At 37.7% G+C, this 19,251-nt stretch overlaps 1 non-coding gene across 1 annotated transcript; it reads left to right on the forward strand.

Annotated features, from left to right (window-relative positions):
* The first annotated feature begins 17,422 nt into the window (after nucleotides 1-17,422).
* Nucleotides 17,423-17,528, forward strand: LOC141609802 (small nucleolar RNA R71). The gene has a single exon (XR_012527712.1). It is a non-coding gene; the product is annotated as a small nucleolar RNA R71 (small nucleolar RNA).
* Nucleotides 17,529-19,251: the final 1,723 nt, after the last annotated feature.

Genomic DNA, 19,251 nt, shown 5'->3' on the forward strand with positions numbered 1-19,251 from the left:
ACAGGGAAGTCGTATACCTATCAAAAATAACTAACGAAACCAACTATATAGCTACGGAAGTCAGGTCGATCTCCTCAGGGAGGCAAGATATATGTAAAGAGTTTGTCTATTTGGTCACAAAATGGGGGGTTTATAATTGATTTCTAACTAATTAAGGCTTTAAAGGAAGAGAAATAAAGAAGAATAATAAAAGCAGAAAATAAGAATAAGGTGATCAATAAAGAAGGGACATGTCAGGATTTCGGTTCCCTACGGCAGTCCAGTGACTCAACTGCAAATAACTTAGATAAATTACTGTGAGACGAATATGGAAAGGTCCTTCCGGTCCACTTTCTATCCTAGATTTCCACTAACTTAACTTCCGTCCTCGTCAGAGTAGTCTACTGTTCATAGCAGGTCTATTTAGTCCAATCTTCCGATCCAGGATTAAATTTAACCAGATTAAAAGGTGACTCAGAAGCGTGCACTTAACTAAGTCGGTAAATACAGTTATATTGCCATGGGGACAGAATTCACAAATAATTCATCTAACCTACTCACTACATCGTCACATTTCTACCGTAGATCCCCTAATCCCCACATGAAATGATTTAGCTACTCATGCTATTAATATTATCAAAACTAATAAAAATGAAATAACTAACATTAAGCATAATGAAATAATAATGAAATTGCATAAATAAGGATTAGGGCAGAAGTTAAAAAGGAACAAAACAAGTAATTAAAGCAAATGATTAAAAGATTAAGTTCAAAAGAGAGTAAGAGATTACAATCACGAGAATCCGGCGTAAAGAACAACTAAATCCGAGCGAGAAAATCCGAAAGCAAAAGTTACAGTAGAGAGGAGAAAGCGACGTAGTCTTTTTGCAGTGAAAGATGAAATATAAGATAATCAGATTATTAAATGCCTCATGACCTAATTAATGTACGTTTTAAATAGAAATAAGCTAAGTCCACTAAAGAAAATAAGTTCACGGACTAATTAAAGCCCATGAAAGACAAAACCACTTGATCGAGCAGTCTGAAACAGCTCGATCGAGTGCTTCTCCAAGCAATCTACTCGATCGAGTAGAAATAGTACTCGAACGAGCAACACCCAATTCCAGCTTTGTCGATCGAGTAAAACAAAGCACTCGATCGACCAACACAGCTACAAAAACCACTTGATCGACCAATAAAAGGGCTCGATCGAGTGTTCTTCCTCTGAACAGCTCCAAACTCGTAACCGATTGCTTCGTAGACCTTTCCTTCACGCATCCCAATGCAAGATCTCGCTTCTAAAAATATGGTCTCCTCAAAATGCATGTAAAGTAGGACGAAAATGGTATGATTCCATTACTTTCACGTTCATTTCTACAAAATGGACAAAACGAACCAAAGTAGCCAATTCGGGGCATAATGCGATATAAAGAGTACAAAAGTACATGGAAATACGTGCTAAAATAGGCTAAAAAGACTATACAAAATGCACGTATCAAATCTCCCCAAACCGAACATTTACTCGTCCTCGAGTAAACTAAAACGCAACTAATGGAACGGAAATGAAAACTCAGAGCTAGCTATAACTTGTCTACTTGAACCAATTTAATACAACAATAATTAACAGTTACAGCTATGCAGTCAATACGCAAACGAGTTATAAGTTGTTCAGAAATATAGCCGACCTATCGACCTTGCAAGACCAACAAAATCGGACTCTCACGTGGTCACTCTTCTCTCATGCAGCAAAGGGTGAATAATATATGTGAAAGAGAGAAAGAGAAACAGCCACTCACCTAACTGCGACCTATATAGCATGCATGCAACAAAAATGAAAGACAATTCAAGTACTAATGCACACACCAACCGATAATGTCCGTCACAGCCGAGGGCTTACAAATGATATTGGAATAGTGAAGTTCAGGTGAGAAAAGGAAAAACAAGTTATGGTAATGTGGAGGTAAAAGCGCCAAGCTAGTTCCTAAACAAGACCATATAAGACAGTCTGAATCTCAACTGACTGGAAAATAAAGTACGAGTGCCCTCCAATTGGCACATAGCTCACTAATCATATACACTATCTCCACAAAAATATGGAATAAGAACGGAGGAGTTAGACGGTCACAAACTTCCCTTTTTTAATACCGTCTAAATGAATCTATTAATACAGATCAATTTGTTTTTCAAATTTTTTCTTTTTCATTTTTCTGACATACATGAATCATACATTTTTCATTTTTTTTCTTTATTCACGTTTTCCTCTTTTTTTTTTCCTCTTCTTTTCTCCTTCATTTATTTACACCAACTCCAATCAAAATGATACGGGCCAAACTGCAGACGAAAAATCATACCACAAAAGACATACTAAACTAGCTTTACTAGGCAGGCTCAGTTTGGGATGTAGCTAATGGGTCAAAAAGGCAAGTTTTGGCTTAAGTGGAGCTAAATGGGTGAAAAATATAAGAAAAGGGGAAAATTTGCAAGCACCTCCTTGCATGTGACACCGACCACAAACCCAAATGTGTGCATTTGACAAGAAATTGAATGTCATAAAAGTGCAAAAATGATGAACATGCTATGCAAGGAGTACTACTCTCAATTCCTAATGAACTGGTCATGAATGTCACCAGTTATGGGCTCTAAATCTCAGAAATTGTAAGTAGGTTGCCGATTTATCAGGTCAAGTCTAAATAGTCAGCTATATTTGAACAAAAACTCGTAGACTATGCGTATGACAAAGCTAATAACTATCAATAGAAGTGCACGGCTCAAGTAAAATGACAAGTTATAGTGCAATATCATCACGGAAATCAACCGTTCTGACTCAACCTATATGCAAAATTAAACGTGAATATTTTTTTAAAAATTTTGAAATTTTCTAATTTTTTTGGTTTTTTTTTGAATTTTAATAAAATAAATAAATACAAATGCAAGCTGAAAATATAAACGTGAATGCAAAACAAATGCAAATGCAGACTCAAAAGGATGCAATACCCTCCCCAAACCAAAACGGACAACACCCTCTTTGTCCTTCAGCATACACCAGCAGATATATACAGGGGAACAGGAATATACAACCAATAAAAAATAAAAAACAATAAAATAAAAAGGAGACAAAAGAAATAAAAGAGCGAGAATAAACATACAAAACACGAACTTCCCCAAACCAGCCTGAAAACTGGGGAAGTGAGTAGACCAACAGCTACTCGTCAGCCTCCTCCGTCATGTCCTCCACCGTCACAGTGTAGTCCGGATCCACCTCATGCTCTCTCCTCCTCCTCTGCTCAGCTTGAGCTCTCTCCGCCGCCGTCGCCGGGTCCTCGTCTTCCTCCTCCTCCTCACTAGCAGTCCGGGTACCCCTCAGCTGGGTACCGGTAAAAGGAAGGGTGTGGCCAATCCTCTGGGGTCGGACGTGTTAGGTTCATATACCTATTATTAGACCCCTCCAATAGTGAACAAATTAACTTGTTAATTATTTGTTCTTTAGATCTAGTGCATGCATAACTAAATGAAAGATTTATAAGCAAACAATGTCTCTTACATTGTTAATTGGTTCGAAATTAAGGGCACAAGTAAGGTCAACTTCCTTCACTTGTTCTTGAGCTTAGAATGATGGATGATCCTCCTAAGACTCCAAGTTTAGAAGCCACTCCAATAAATTGCACCCAAGATTAATCCCTAAAATCTCTACTAATATTAACTAGATATTTAGTAGAAATATTACCTTAATAATACTAATAATCTTGTATTACTACCTCTAGTAATAGATGATGAGTGTATTAGTATTTTTAGAGAGTTTTTGTTGCTTTGCATGTGAGGAAGGTAGAGAGAAAAACAAGTAAAAGCAAGCATAAAAAATGAACAACAATCTTGCCCTTTTGATGAGCCAAAACCGGTTGGCTTTAGGCAAAAAGAGGAATCTTTTTTTCATTTGTTTTTACTTGTTTTGTTCATTATAGGTAGATTGTGTAAGATGTAGTATGTAAAGGCTAGTATGTAATGTCTCTTTCACACAATAACCAACATCAACATAAGACAAAAGAGCATCTTTGCTCATCTTATTTTGGCCGAAATATTGGTCCTTTTATGGACCATTTTTGCCTTTTGTCATTTGTCCCACAAATGCTTATAAGTCTTATGTTTAACAATCTTACATATTTAATTATTAATGTAATCATTTAACACTTAAATATTACAATTAATAATATAATATACACTCCACTTTTTGAGTAGTATACTACCATTATATCAACATATAATGGGTCCCAAAATTACTAGTTAGTTAAAATTACAACTTCTTGTAACTTTAAATAACTAATTGCCTCTACCTCAAAACTTATATTAATACCTCAACTAATTTAGTAAATTAACACTTAATAACTAAATTTAATCTTATTTAATCACATTACAATAAGACGCAAAATTGCACTCCCATAATTAAGGAATTAATTAATCAGACGCATACAATTAATTAAATATCTATTTGGGCCTCATCCTATAGGTGTGACCTAAAGGGATCAACTGACCACCACCGTCACACGACAGTAATGTCAAACTCTAGTTAGCCAATCATTACCGATTAATGACGGTCAGTCGACTGTATAAAGAATCATCCCTCACGTATTCTTAGTATGAGATTTAATTATGATATTAAATCATGTGATCGCACTATTGTTGAGGACACATTTCCCAACAATCTCCCACTTGTCCTCGACAAGTGTGCGTCACCAATTCTCTTGTCCTATTACAATCTCCCACTCAATGCAAGGTGTCTCGCAGGTCGTACTTACATTTGATCATATCTTGAGTGGTTTTCTCGATCTGGAGATTAACTGTCTGACCGGAATTATCTATCATAGATACCTTCCGAGCGTGGCCACGCATTTCCAGTTAACTACTCCTCGAGTGGCCTTGAGATTTCAAACAACCCTGACAAGGGGTGGACAATTTCTATCGCCCTATTCCCTTCGTTCACCACACCATCATAACCCAAAATATACCCAGTTTGACCTCATTTACGAAATCGTAAAGTATAAATCAAAGCTAATCGAAGTCGTGCCAACTTGGGCGAATAGTCTCTAGTCAAAAGAATTGACTCATAAGAATACTATAGTAGCTCTTGCCACGACCGGACTTTATGAATTACTGAACTCTATAAGCGGTCATCGCCCGACGATTGTCCCATACAAACCGCCTATGTGATCGACTAGTCATCCCATATGACTCTATGACACTTGAACTTGCCATAAATCGCATCACACTCTAGTCACTTGGAGACGTCACCTCATATAAGTAACTAGGGGCGAATACCATGTCAATCCAGTTCACTTTAATGGGGTTCAATTTGTCTCTACAACCCATTCGGATACGACAAGGTAGCTGGTGAGTTTAATAAAACTCAAACGATAAATGTGATTATCACATATGAATAGTCAATACACTATTACTACTTCATATTCTATAATCTTTAGTGTATAATAACACTAGTTAAAATGCAATACAAGCTTGGCAAGTGGATATACCCGATATCCATATATTCCAACTTTATTAATTGCTATTTCCTTCCATTCAATGTCATCTCTAATGACATGAATTTCTCTAAATATATGTCTAGACTTCATACTAGACCTGAGCTCTTTAACTTGAAAGAAGCTCCCACTGTTATCGCATAACTTGTGATAAAGTCATTTGTAGAGGGATTCACCCTTAATCCCTACGTTGACCATTTAATCACTATTTACTTAGAATCCTTTTGTAGAATTTGCAATGCGTGAAACTAAAACACTTTTCTTAGTTTCTTACTCCTTAGTCAATAACATTAGCTTAGGATTTCATCAAATCCTTTTAAGCTTGGAAACTAAAGTTTGTGCAACCCTTCAACACAAACTTAGTTTATCATCCAAACATGTGTACAAGTCATCAATTGTACTTTAAGGCTTTCACAATCCCATCTAATGAATTAACTTATTATTGATTCATAATGTACCTTGCATATGGTACATCACAGCACGTGCGTCTGTTGGCATACATAATCGTTCTAATGGCGGAAACATTAGTAATCGATTTCATGTAATCAACAACTTAATGGGTTCAGTGAACGACTATGATTCCATCATAGTAATTCCACTTTCATCATCATGAACAGATTTTTTCTGTCTTTCGGTTGTTTTACTTTCACGTAGGGTATTTCTTATCAATCTTTGATAGTGTATCTAACGAGAAAACATCTTGTTGGGTGAGACCGAGATAAAGAAAGGACGGAGCGATGGTCCGGGGCGGGGCGGTACTTGTGATATTTCGGCTTGGGTTCAGAATTTTTAGAAGAATTCTTTACGGGCGTATCTTCTTTTTCCTTAGAATTCATTTCACCGTTTCGTTCGGATATTGATCGGTCTTGGTTTGAAATGGTTTACGCGTTATTGGAAAGCCATTCAACTTTGTTGTTGTTCAACAGATGCGAAATATATTATCCTCATAAGACTCTCAACTCTATGCCAATATTCTCTCACATAGATTCAAAATCTAGATTACTTTACATCCCTTTCCATGTCTCCCAATCACTCTTGCCAGAAGAGAGAATTGGTACATTATTCTCAATAAGTAATATGTTATCAACATACAAGACATAGAGAAACAATTCTAGCTCCCACTTAACTTCATGTATATCATGATTCTTCAATCATGTGAATGAAACAATTCACTATAATCACAAGAACGAAAAGTATGATCCTTTAATGCTAGCTTAAGACCATCTTGTGATCACTTAAGATAGCTATGCATAATATGTTAGGATTCTTAGATCTTCATCTAAGGTTTTGTGTTTTAAAACACTTCTTTCTCTAAATTCCCATTTTAGAAAAGCGAATTCTATTTGCCATTCTTCATTAAAATGAAATGCGACAATTCCTAACACAATTTATCTTGATCAACATCTTCATGTAAATCTTATGCACTTGTGTACTCTAAAGCTCTATTTCCCTTTAAAGAGACCCTCACTTTAAAGTAAATCTACTCATGAGCAACAATTTTCGGATTGTAATGCTTCGGCTCGTATATATAACAAGGTCATGATATATATATAACAAGGTCATGATACTATCACTTTCACAAAGTAATATTTTTTAAACAATAAGACATGTCCGATAGACTCCCACTGAACTATGGTCTCATACTATCTTCATAGATAATAGTTCAATACCAACTCCCACTCTATTAATTCAATTACTTTCACAAAGTAACATTTCAACTATAAGAGGTGTTTGTGACGATACAATCTTCTCCCACTCTATCTCTCAGAAATACATCTATCTTCTTGAGAGATAGTTTTGTGAGACACAAACATATATATTTAACGGAGTTTTAGCTTTCAAAAGGCCATCCTAACATGGCAGCTTGATAATATAGGAGTCTTATCCATGTCATCTGTTTGATAGACTCTCTATTCTAGGTATCTCTTGGTTGACCATCCAATTAGAATTACTTGTCCGTTTTGGATTGCAAATTCCCAAAATTGAGTTCATCAACTCAAACCGACTCATATTAGTTTGATCTTATGGGTAGTGACGCTAGGTCATAATCCATCTTTAATAAATCAAATTTATTACTTAGATCTTTGCCACTACGATTGGGTCGTAATGCTTAGAACTTTATTCAATTGGTTCTCTACGTCATTTTTAGAAATTTCTCAAATCTCTCAAATGCTTCACCTTATAATTGATCAAGTAAATATACCCTTATCTACTTGAATCATTGGTAAAAGTGACGAAGTAGTCAAAAAATTCCCCTTGCGGTGATGCTCATTAGAACACATACATCGGCATGTATTAGTCTCAACAAATCACTTGCTTGTGTCCCTTTACCACTAAAGGAAGTACAAATTATATTGCAAAGGAGACAAGATTCGCATATTCCATATGATTGAAAATCAAATGGTCCAATAATTCTAGTCGACACTAGCGTTTAATGCATTTCTCATTTTCGTAACCTAATTGAAAAACAAATGTTCAAATCATTTGGATTACTAGTTATGAGTCTTTTGGATCGTATTATGTAGTTATCTTTACAGTAGTTGGAACTGTCTAAAACTTGTGTATCATAAAGATAAGTGACATGGCTCACATCCATGTCTATTTTCAACAAAATACAACAATTGTCTTTGAAGACAAAATATAGATCCTTTCATGTCTCACATAGAAATGGAAATAATGTTTTAGACTAAGTGGATACATAATAACAATTATGTAAATTATAACTCAAAGCTATTAGCAAAAACAAGTACATAAATTTCTCTTGAAGTGGCGGCTACCCGAGCTCCATTTCATTGTCGGAGATTCATATCACTCTTGTTTAGCTTTTCCACATTTCCAAGTCCCACTTGGAGTAACAAGCCCAACTTTGATATCTTCTAAATACTTGGGGCAATTTCGCCTCCAATGGCCCATGACATTACAATAATGACATTCCTCATAGGATTTGGCGCCCTTCTTGGTCTTGGTCTTGGTAGTCCCACTACCCATTTCCAATTTATAATCAGGTTTGAGTTTCTCGCCCATTTTTGCCTTCCCTTTAATAAAACCAACACTCCTTTCATTTGCAAGGACACTCTTGCTAGAACTCCTACTCAATTTGATATTTCTCATTGTTTCTTCAAACAAGGATGCCTTGGGTTTTGTAAGATTTTCTTTACAAGATTTTCTTTCCAAGGTGGTGGGCAATAATATTGGAGTGGGTGGAGTGGAGGTGGTAAAGAAGCAAAAATTTCCATCCTGACTAATGCCAATGCGTAATTCTCTAATCGTTTCATTGTCATACTCGGAGCATTTTTCATCGTATGATTGGAGCCATGTTTCAACGGTGATTGGTGTAGGAGTATTAGATGAATTCATTGCGTATAATTAACTACAAAAATTGAAATAAAGGAAATAATTATCATCTATCGTTTTAATAATACTCGTAAATTTAACTACAAGTATTGCATTTATATAGTGACCTCCACCCAACTACATAAATGATTCCGAGATCCAAATTCATATTAATACGGTACGTAGTTTTAGTCATCCCTTATTAATATAACTCGGTGGATTAACTCTTTAATCGATTCTACTTTTAGAACTCTCGGTCGATAAAAATTACTCTAATTCTCATCTTTAGCCCAGAACACATGAGACTACGGTCAACAATACTTCCGTTGAGCTCAATCCAAATTTCGATGTAATAACTTTTTACTACCCCACTTCGCCAACGTAACAAGGTTTGTATTACGAATGCCTACTCAACTCCCTTATGAAATTGGTACTTCGTGGGTTTCTACTATTTGGTAAGGCTATTTCTCAATTTTTAATATGTGAGAGGTCTTGTCAATTTATTATCTATCACGTTTTAAGTGAACTAAAGCGGTGAACTATGATAATTATAATTGACACGGTCGATGACTCGATATAATATGCATGTGTTGTTATGGCGATTTGGCAATGCATGCAACATATTAAAAGAAATGCAAAGCAATAAATAAAATTCCTAGTATGGCCTTCCTAAAATAGAAAATCAAATAATCTATTACATATTCGGAAACCAACTCCTTTGGTCCCTTGAATCTTCAATTGGCACGCCTTCCAAGACACCGTCTTTGTCGGATCACTTTTCCGAATGGCACCGTCTTTGAAGATGCTCCATAATTACAAATAATAATAAAAATACAAAACTATTCCTATTATACATTTGTAAAATGGAAAAACTACTGAAATAAAAAATAAAATAAAAGAGATACGAGATCACATTAAATTACAACCGAATCAATATTCCCTTTCATTACGGGTAATATTAATTAAAACTAAGGCCATACTAAGATAAAATTACATAATTCAAAATTATATAAATAAAAGACATCCAACAATTGAAATATGCAGCATTATAATATGTACCTATCATGCAAAATGATGTGCCAAATCGCCCTATTTAACCTATGTCGTACATACAACCCGGTTTCATGGAAATGCGTGATAATAACCTTTTAAAATCACTAATTAACACTTAAATCACATCTAAGCTCAAGTTAATTATCCTAACACATTTTAGGACTCAAAAATCAGTCATCACTTAATTTTTGACAATAATTCAACTTGATTTAATTTTATGCTCATTTTTTACCTTAAAAACATAATATTTATGAAATAAATCTAAACTAAATCATAAAAATTTCAAAATTTGAATTTTAAATTTTTGAACATTATAGAATAAATCCATGACACTCATAATATCAAAAATCATGGTTAAAATTTTCGAATTAATTTTGAGAAAATATAGTTGCATTTTTATCGTTTTTATCTCATAAAATGTATAAAGTATACGAAAATTAAACCAATAATTTTTACAACTTTGGATCTGATTAGTGGGATATGAATGCAACTTAAAATAATTTTCTCAAGCCATGCAATACGTTTTAGCTAATTTTTGCTAAAATAGTCACTATTTATGCCATTTTTACTCAAAAATCCATAAATCATGCTAAAGAAGATATTTAAATTTAGAAATTTACATACTCTCTGTAAATATTGCATGTGACATCATATTAAAATATCATGGCTTAATTCGAAATTTAACTATTTTTAACCATTTTATCTCTTTTAATCCATCTTTATCTCATAAAAATCATAAATCATGCAATATTAATCAAATTAACTCGTCCTTTTACACACAACTTGTAAAATATTCATGTGAGGTAATATAAATTTTCTAAGGTCAGAAACGAAATTTAACTATTTTTAGAATTTTAATTCCCATTTTAGTCATAAAAATGTAATAAAATGACCAAAAATCCTTAAAATGAGCAATAAATTTCCATGAATCATAAAAATGACCTAAAAATATTTTAGGACCAGAATATATAACATGCATAGTGATTTCGTGGCTTATACTTACTAATCACAAATTTTTAAGTTTTATATGTTAACCTTTTAACTCGGAAAAACAATGACCGATTATGCATGCAACATCCTTATGCTCTGATACCACTTGTTAGGTTCATATACCTATTATTAGACCCCTCTAATAGTGAACAAATTAACTTGTTAATTATTTGTTCTTTAGATCTAGTGCATGCATAACTAAATGAAAGATTTATAAGAAAACAATGTCTCTTACATTGTCAATTGGTTCGAAATTAAGGGCACAAGTAAGGTCACCTTCCTTCACTTGTTCTTGAGCTTATAATGATGGATGATCCTCCTAAGACTCCAAGTTTAGAAGCCACTCCAATAAATTGCACCCAAGATTAATCCCAAAAATCTCTACTAATATTAACTAGATATTTAGTAGAAATATTACCTTAATAATACTAATAATCTTGTATTACTACCTCTACTAATAGATGATGAGTGTATTAGTATTTTTAGAGAGTTTTTGTTGCTTTGCATGTGAGGAAGGTAGAGAGAAAAACAAGTAAAAGCAAGCATCAAAAATGAACAACAATCTTGCCCTTTTGATGAGCCAAAACCGGTTGGCTTTAGGCAAAAAGAGGAATCTTTTTTTCATTTGTTTTTACTTGTTTTGTTCATTATAGGTAGATTGTGTAAGATGTAGTATGTAAAGGCTAGTATGTAATGTCTCTTTCACACAATAACCAACATCAACATAAGACAAAAGAGCATCTTTGCTCATCTTATTTTGGCCGAAATTTTGGTCCTTTTATGGCCCATTTTTGTCTTTTGTCATTTGTCCCACAAATGCTTATAAGTCTTATGTTTAACAATCTTACATATTTAATTATTAATGTAATCATTTAACACTTAAATATTACAATTAATAATATAATATACACTCCACTTTTGAGTAGTATACTACCATTATATCAACATATAATGGGTCCCAAAATTACTAGTTAGTTAAAATTACAACTTCTTGTAACTTTAAATAACTAATTACCTCTACCTCAAAACTTATATTAATAGCTCAACTAATTTAGTAAATTAACACTTAATAACTAAATTTAATCTTATTTAATCACATTACAATAAGACGCAAAATTGCACTCCCATAATTAAGGAATTAATTAATCTGTATCGCATACAATTAATTAAATATCTATTTGGGCCTCATCCTATAGGTGTGACCTAAAGGGATCAACTGACCACCACCGTCACACGACAGTAATGTCAAACTCTAGTTAGCCAATCATTATCGATTAATGACGGTCAGTCGACTGTATAAAGAATCATCCCTCACGTATTCTTAGTATGAGATTTAATTATGATATTAAATCATGTGATCGCACTATTGTTGAGGACACATTTCCCAACAGGACGGTGTCGCCGCATGTGATACTCGTACAGAGGGAACAAAGTCAAAGCTATGTCCTTCTCCATACGAGCCTGTCTCTGTGTAATTTCAATCAACAAACCGTCACGGCGCTCTTGGTCCATGACCGAGGACACCTCAAAGGGTGGAGGAGGTACAAAATTAGCCGGTAGGACTGGCTGTGTCTGTGTCTGGTCAGCAGGCGCGGGAGTAGGAGTAGGGATCGGGGTAGGTGTGACCGTAGAAGTCTGGCCACCCGTGGAAGGTGCGGATCCCTCTCCGGTCTCAAGTCTACGCCGCTTCTTAGCGGCGAGTAAGGTAGTAGGTGGTCGGATTGGTAGGTGGTACTCTGGTAAAGGTGGTGGTCGGGCGCCCCGTGCACCAGTAGGCAAAGGGGCTAAACGAGGGAGAGTGGTGCAATGTAGGTCTACGGACAAGGAACCGTCTATCTTCCAAGTCCGGTAGTCATAAGTCAGCCAGGTCTGAGAGTGCATAGACGCTAGGCTGAGGTACCTATCTCCCTTAATGTACGGTAGGTCACGAGGCAAGTCACGGAGGAGAGAGCGGGCAAGAATGGTGGCTATGCCACCGCAGACGATAGTGCCCGTGATCTTCTCTCCCTGAGCCTGGAAGTACTGGGCGGTCAAGTATGCGATGTTGAGGGTAAAGGGACCCTCGCAGTCGATGTTCAGGTAACCGCCTAAATGGAAAGCTCGTTGTTGTTGATGTTGTTTTACTACTTTCGGCCAAAAATAGTACTCTTCATCAGTCTAAGGAAGTAACGGGCAGGGGGAAGGTGGACCTGAGCGAGCTTTCGCTCGGGAAAGGTTGTCTGGGCCAATGTCCGCAAAAGCCGACGGATGACCTTCCTAGGGGCAACAGTAGCGCCCGTAAAGGAAAGTCCAAGTAGAGTACCAAACTCCTCCAATGTCATCGAAAATGTCCGGTTGAACAACCGGAAAGATACAGAAAGACTAGTGGGGGCAGCATCGTGTGCCCCGGAGGTGAAGGTGAAGGAGCTGAAGAACTCAAGAGTCAGCTCCCGAAAGGTATGGCCACTCATAGTAATCAGTCCGGCCATCCCCGTGCCCCGTAAAAGCTCACTAACAGGCTCATAGAAACCGAGCCTCTCAAGTGACGTACGGCAAAGGAAACGTGTAGGGAGAAACTCACAGTCAACTAAGTTATAAAATGTAGTACGATGTACACCATTAACAAAAATTACCTGCTGGTACTCAGGGTGGGAGTCGAGGGTGTCGTCCACTCGAATCGTGACCATACCAGCAGAGACGCTAGGAGCAGGTGTAGCACGACCATGACCGCGACCCCGCCCTCTAGAACCTGAAGTAGAAGACCGTCCACTGACAGTACGAGGTACTAGGGCCGCTCTAAAGGCAGCTGCGGCTGCAGGTGAAAGTGAAGTTGCAACAGTGGAGGCAGCGGAGACCGCTACTGAGGAAGAAAGGCTAACAGCAGTGCTAGCAGCTGTGGCTGAAACGTGGCTAGCAGCAGTGCTAGCAGTAGTAAAAACAGTGCCGACAACAGAAACAAGAAAAACAGAGGTACTGTCAGGTGCGGAGACGGTAGTAGCAGCAGGGACTACCGTCTCAGACAAAGACAAGGACGGACTAGCAGCGGATCTCGTAGGAGGCATAGAGCTAGAATCCATACTAGTCAAATAGCGCAGGGGAAACTGATAAGAAAACAGCATGAAAACAGCAGAGAATTTCCCTAAACAGTCGAAATTTTCGACTGGCAGCCCTAATTCCCGAATTTTTCCTCAATAATTCGAATGAAGCAGGTAATCAGCGATAGGGGAAGGGTAGCAGATGACAAATGCAGCACATTAAGCAACACTTGAAGCAAATTAGGCATATGGTAGCAGGAAAAACCCAATTCACAATCGAAAATTTCGACTGACAAGAACCCTAATCACAAATTTCCCATATAATTCGAAGTAAACATGTGAAAATCAATGAGGTAAGGGAATTAATCATCAAGTAAGGCAAATTGGGCAAAGAATCATAATTATAGTCGAAAAATTCGACCTAAAATGAATACACGAAACCCTAATTCCTAATTTACTTCAAGAGAGGCAAAATTAAAACGATTAAAATGCATAGAACTAAAGGAATTACTTACTTGATGATAAGGAACCTACAAAGAGCAATTAACCGACACAAACAAGCAAATATGGGCGATTTTTGATCGAAAAATCGCAAACCTTAACTTCTCTATTTGACCGTGTAAAACAACAAGAATCAAGGGGAAAGTAGAGGGCAAATGTCGAGTAATTAGCAATGAACAAAATGTAGGTGTTGGATTTGGTAAATGGGCAAGATTAATGGAGGATTTGGGGATTTTTCGCAAAAATAGAGGGGAAGAGTGAATAATGGATGAGAGAATGAAATAAAGGAGGAAAATAGGAAGTTTAGAAGACACTTTCTGCGTGGCCTTTGCAAATCCACTCGATCGAGTGATTTAAAACCACTCGATCGAGAGCTCCTGTATATATTTCACTCGATCGAGTGAAAATTTACTCGATCGAGTACTCCCCTTTTTCGCTTTTGTCGATCGAGCAATATGAAACCACTCGATCGATCAAATTTCACTCGATCGAGTACAAATAGTACTCGATCGAGCTCTTTTCCTCGTGTAAGCCTTTGAATTTGGGTATAATTCCCCGACCTTGCATAAAAACACTCGCAAAAATATCCCAAAATACCAAATATGAAAAGTAACAGTCTATAGTCTTCTAAACTACGCTAAAAATGTCTAAGTTCTAATTGTCCTAATTAAATGCAATAAATAAAATCCGACGGGAAATTAAAAATTGTTTATACAATTTGTTACACGGGGAATTTCCCCGCTCACTTCTCAAAGCAATTCAGTAGTCCCTCGGAGGGCTCCTGACTGGAAGACGTCACCTCAACAACATTAACCGTCCTCTTCAATTTCCACGAGCTTGAACTTGAATCATTAGGAGAAAAATAGTTGACGTCTACATACGCACGAACTTTTCTCGTCCTTACTCCTTTCTTACCAGCTTTAGTATCATCACTCCCACTTTGACTGACATTAATTGCACAATAACCATTGACAGCTCCTGCATTATTTTCATCTGTACCTCCAGCAAGGAAAACAGACGAACTTTCCTCCTTTTTGCTCTCAATCTGAGGCGGAGGGGTCACGATAGCAGCACAATATTCCAAATCTTCATTTGGAGTGTCAATAGAAGGGTCTGTAGAAGAGAGGGCATTGCAAACCTGAGCTTGCATGGGAGCCCTTCGGGACTTAGACTAATGGAATATCAATTCCTCGTCCCCAACCTGGAAAGTCAATGTCTTGCCCCCGACGTCTATCACTGCACTGGCAGTGAATAAAAATGGTCTCCCTAAAATGATAGGGGTATGTGTGTCCTCTGGGATATCAAGTACAACGAAATCAACGGGAATAAAGAATCTCCCTATCTTAACAGGTATGTCTTCTATGACACCTAACAACCGTGATATACTACGGTCGGCCATCTGAACAGTCATATTTGTACAATTAAACTTGGTCAAATCAAGTCTCTTAGCAAGAGACAGCGGTAAGGCACTCACGCTAGCGCCAAGATCGCATAACGCGTTATCAATTAAGTGGGTACCAATGTGACACGGAATTGAGAAACTACCCGGGTCTGACTGTTTGGGAGGTAACTTATTTTGAACTAGGGCCGTCCCTACCTTGGTCAAAGTTACCGTCTCATAATCATTAATGTGCCTCTTACGTGATAAAATTTCTTTCATAAATTTAAGGTAAGAGGGTACCTGTGTCAGCAATTCGGCGAACGGAACAGTGACTTGCAAGCTTTTCAGGAGTTCGGCAAATTTACCAAACTGTTGATTAGCCTTTGTTTTCTGCAGACGCCTCGGAAAGGGTACCGTGAATCCGTGATGGGTATCTCGAGCCCCTTGTTCCTCTCTTCCAACGTATCAGCTGGATCAAGCTCTACATCCTTCGATCGAGACTACTTTCCTCTCGAACGGGGTCTTTCAAGCGATATTTCACTCGATCGAGCACTAGCAGGCTCTCGATCGAGGTCTTCTTTATCAGCATCACTCGATCGAGCTGTTTGTTTTACTCGGTCGAGCTGTTATTTTTCCTGGTGACTCGATCGGGTAAAAATTCCACTCGATCGAGTCCTTTCTTCAGCTTTTTCACTCGATCGACCACCTGAGACCAATCGATCGAGTATCTTCTTTGTCGTCGACTCTTTTTTCTTCAACGATTAATCGCTTCATCGCCAGAATTACCTTCCTCGAATCTGATTTCAACAATTCTGGTCCCTCATATGAACGACCGCTTCTCAGATTTATTAAATTCACCGTCTCGTGTGGATTCTTATCAGCTTGCGACGGTAAATGACCTTGCTTCCTCATGGATTGGTTCGCGGCTAACTGTGCAACTTGAGTTTCAAGTGACTTGATGGACGCATCTTTTTGTTGGTCACTTAGTTGCCATTGCTTTGTCAAAAACTGCAACATCGTCTTCAACTCAGATAACTCGCTCACCCTAGCTGAGGATGATGCACTGTGATTAGGTGTAGGAAAGGAAGGAGGCTTCTGAAAGCCTTGTTGAGCCTTATGAGGAGGGACATATAGCTGCTGCTGCTGCTGCGGAGGAGGGGTAGGATTGAGCACATTTTGACTTGTCCACCTCAAATTGGGATGGACTGCCCCTTGGTTATTATAATAGGAACCTCCTCCTTGCCTGTATTGTTGAAAAGCAAGGACCTGTTCCTTCTCTGTAAGACAGCCAACAGCAGTATGACCGTCGTTGCTCCCACACCTCTCACATGTGACGGTCTCCCATCTAGTAAGCAAGTGGACCGTCTGAGGCTCTCCAGCCGAATGCAGCTCCAATTTATCAAAACGAGCATTTATGGCTTCCAGCTGAGCCACGACTGCCTTATCAACCGCGTGAACTGTTCGAATACCATCCCTCGGGTTCCCATACTCGGCACAATGGGTCACCATCTCCTCAATAATCGCCCATCCCTTATCATCATCAGTATTCTTTTGGAATCTTCCGTTGGATGAGGCATCGAGTATGGCTCTGTGAACATCGTACAACCCATTGTAGAATTGATTGGACAGAAACCACGGATCAAAAGCATGGTGAGGGAGAGACCTCACCAATATCTTGAACCGGCACCAAGCTTCATAGAAAGTTTCATCAGGTGCCTGCTTGAAACTAGTGATCTTTGCACTCAGCTGATTAGTGCGCTGCGGAGGGAAATATCTCTTATAAAAAGCAAGAGAAAGGGTCTCCCAGTCTGTGATCCCCGCGGCCGTACGGTCCAAGTCAGTCAGCCACTCCATGGCTAAGTCAGTCAAAGAAAAAGAAAACATCACCTCCTTAATCTTGTCTTGAGTTACCCCCTTTGTGGCGGGGATAGTAGAACAGTAGTCCGTAAAGACCTCCATATGCTTCCTCGGGTCTTCACCTGCCACACCTCTAAAGAGATTTCACTCCACCAGATTGATATAGGACGGACGGATGTCAAAAGTATTCCCATCCTCAGTCTGGAGATTGAAACCTTTGGGAATAGATGATGCTTTAGGCTCCGAATGACTTGCAATATTCGGCATCTTTACTGGTTGGTTTACAGAATTGAGATTATCTTCTCCTAAAGATTGATCTTCTGTAAATAGGAAATGCTGAAGTTCGGGTTCGAAAGTACTCAAGGCTTCCTTTCGTGATTCTTTCTGCAGACGGAGTCTATGCATGAATAGTCTTTCTGGCTCAGAATCAGCTGAAACTAACTCCCACCTGTTTGACCTGGGCATACACAACACTGAAAGAAAATAAATAAGAACCGTCTCAAGGAATAAGAATTCCCTGAGACGGATAAAATAAACGAAACAAAAAACAGATAGAGCAATTGCCTCCCCGGCAACAGCGCCAAATTTAATAGGGCAGTCGTATACCTATCAAAATTAACTAACTAAACCAACTATATAGCTAGGGAAGTCAGGTCGATCTCCTCAGGGAGGCAAGATATCTGTAAAGAGTCCGTCTATTTGGTCACAAAATGGGGGGTTTATAATTGATTTCTAACTAATTAAGGCTTTAAAGGAAGAGAAATAAAGAAGAACAATAAAGGCAGAAAATAAGAATAAGGTGATCAATAAAGAAGGGACATGTCAGGATTTCGGTTCACTACGGTAGTCCAGTGACTCAACTGCAAATAACTTAGATAAATTACCGTGAGACGGATATGGAAAGATCCTTCCGGTCCACTTTCTATCCTAGATTTCCACTAACTTAACTTCCGTCCTCGTCAGGGTAGTCTACTGTTCATAGCAGGTCTATTTAGTCCAATCTTCCGATCCTGGATTAAATTTAACCAGATTAAAAGGTGACTCAGAAGCGTGCACTCAACTAAGTCGGTAAATACAGTTATATTGCCATGGAGACAGAATCTCACAAATAATTCATCTAACTACTCACTACATCGTCACATTTCTACCGTAGATCCCCTAATCCCAACACGAAATGATTTAGCTACTCATGCTATTAATATTATTAAAACTAATAACAATGAAATAACTAACATTAAACATAATGAAATAATAATGAAATTGCATAAATAAGGATTAAGGCAGAAGTTAAAAAGGAACAAAACAAGTAATTAAAGCAAATGATTGAAAGATTAAGATTAAAAGAGAGTAAAAGATTACAATCGCAAGAATCCGGCGTAAAGAACAACTAAATCTGAGCGAGAAAATCCGAAAGCAAAAGTTACAGTAGAGAGGAAAAAGCGACGTAGTCTTTTTGCAGTGAAAGATGAAATAAAAGATAATCAGATTATTAGATGCCTCATGACCTAATTAATGTACGTTTTAAATAGAAATAAGCTAAGTCCACTAACGAAAATAAGTTCACGGACTAATTAAAGCCAATGAAAGAGAAAACCACTCGATCGAGCAGTCTGGA

Source organism: Silene latifolia, chromosome 10, assembly GCF_048544455.1.
Source record: "Silene latifolia isolate original U9 population chromosome 10, ASM4854445v1, whole genome shotgun sequence".
Taxonomy (NCBI): domain Eukaryota; kingdom Viridiplantae; phylum Streptophyta; class Magnoliopsida; order Caryophyllales; family Caryophyllaceae; genus Silene; species Silene latifolia.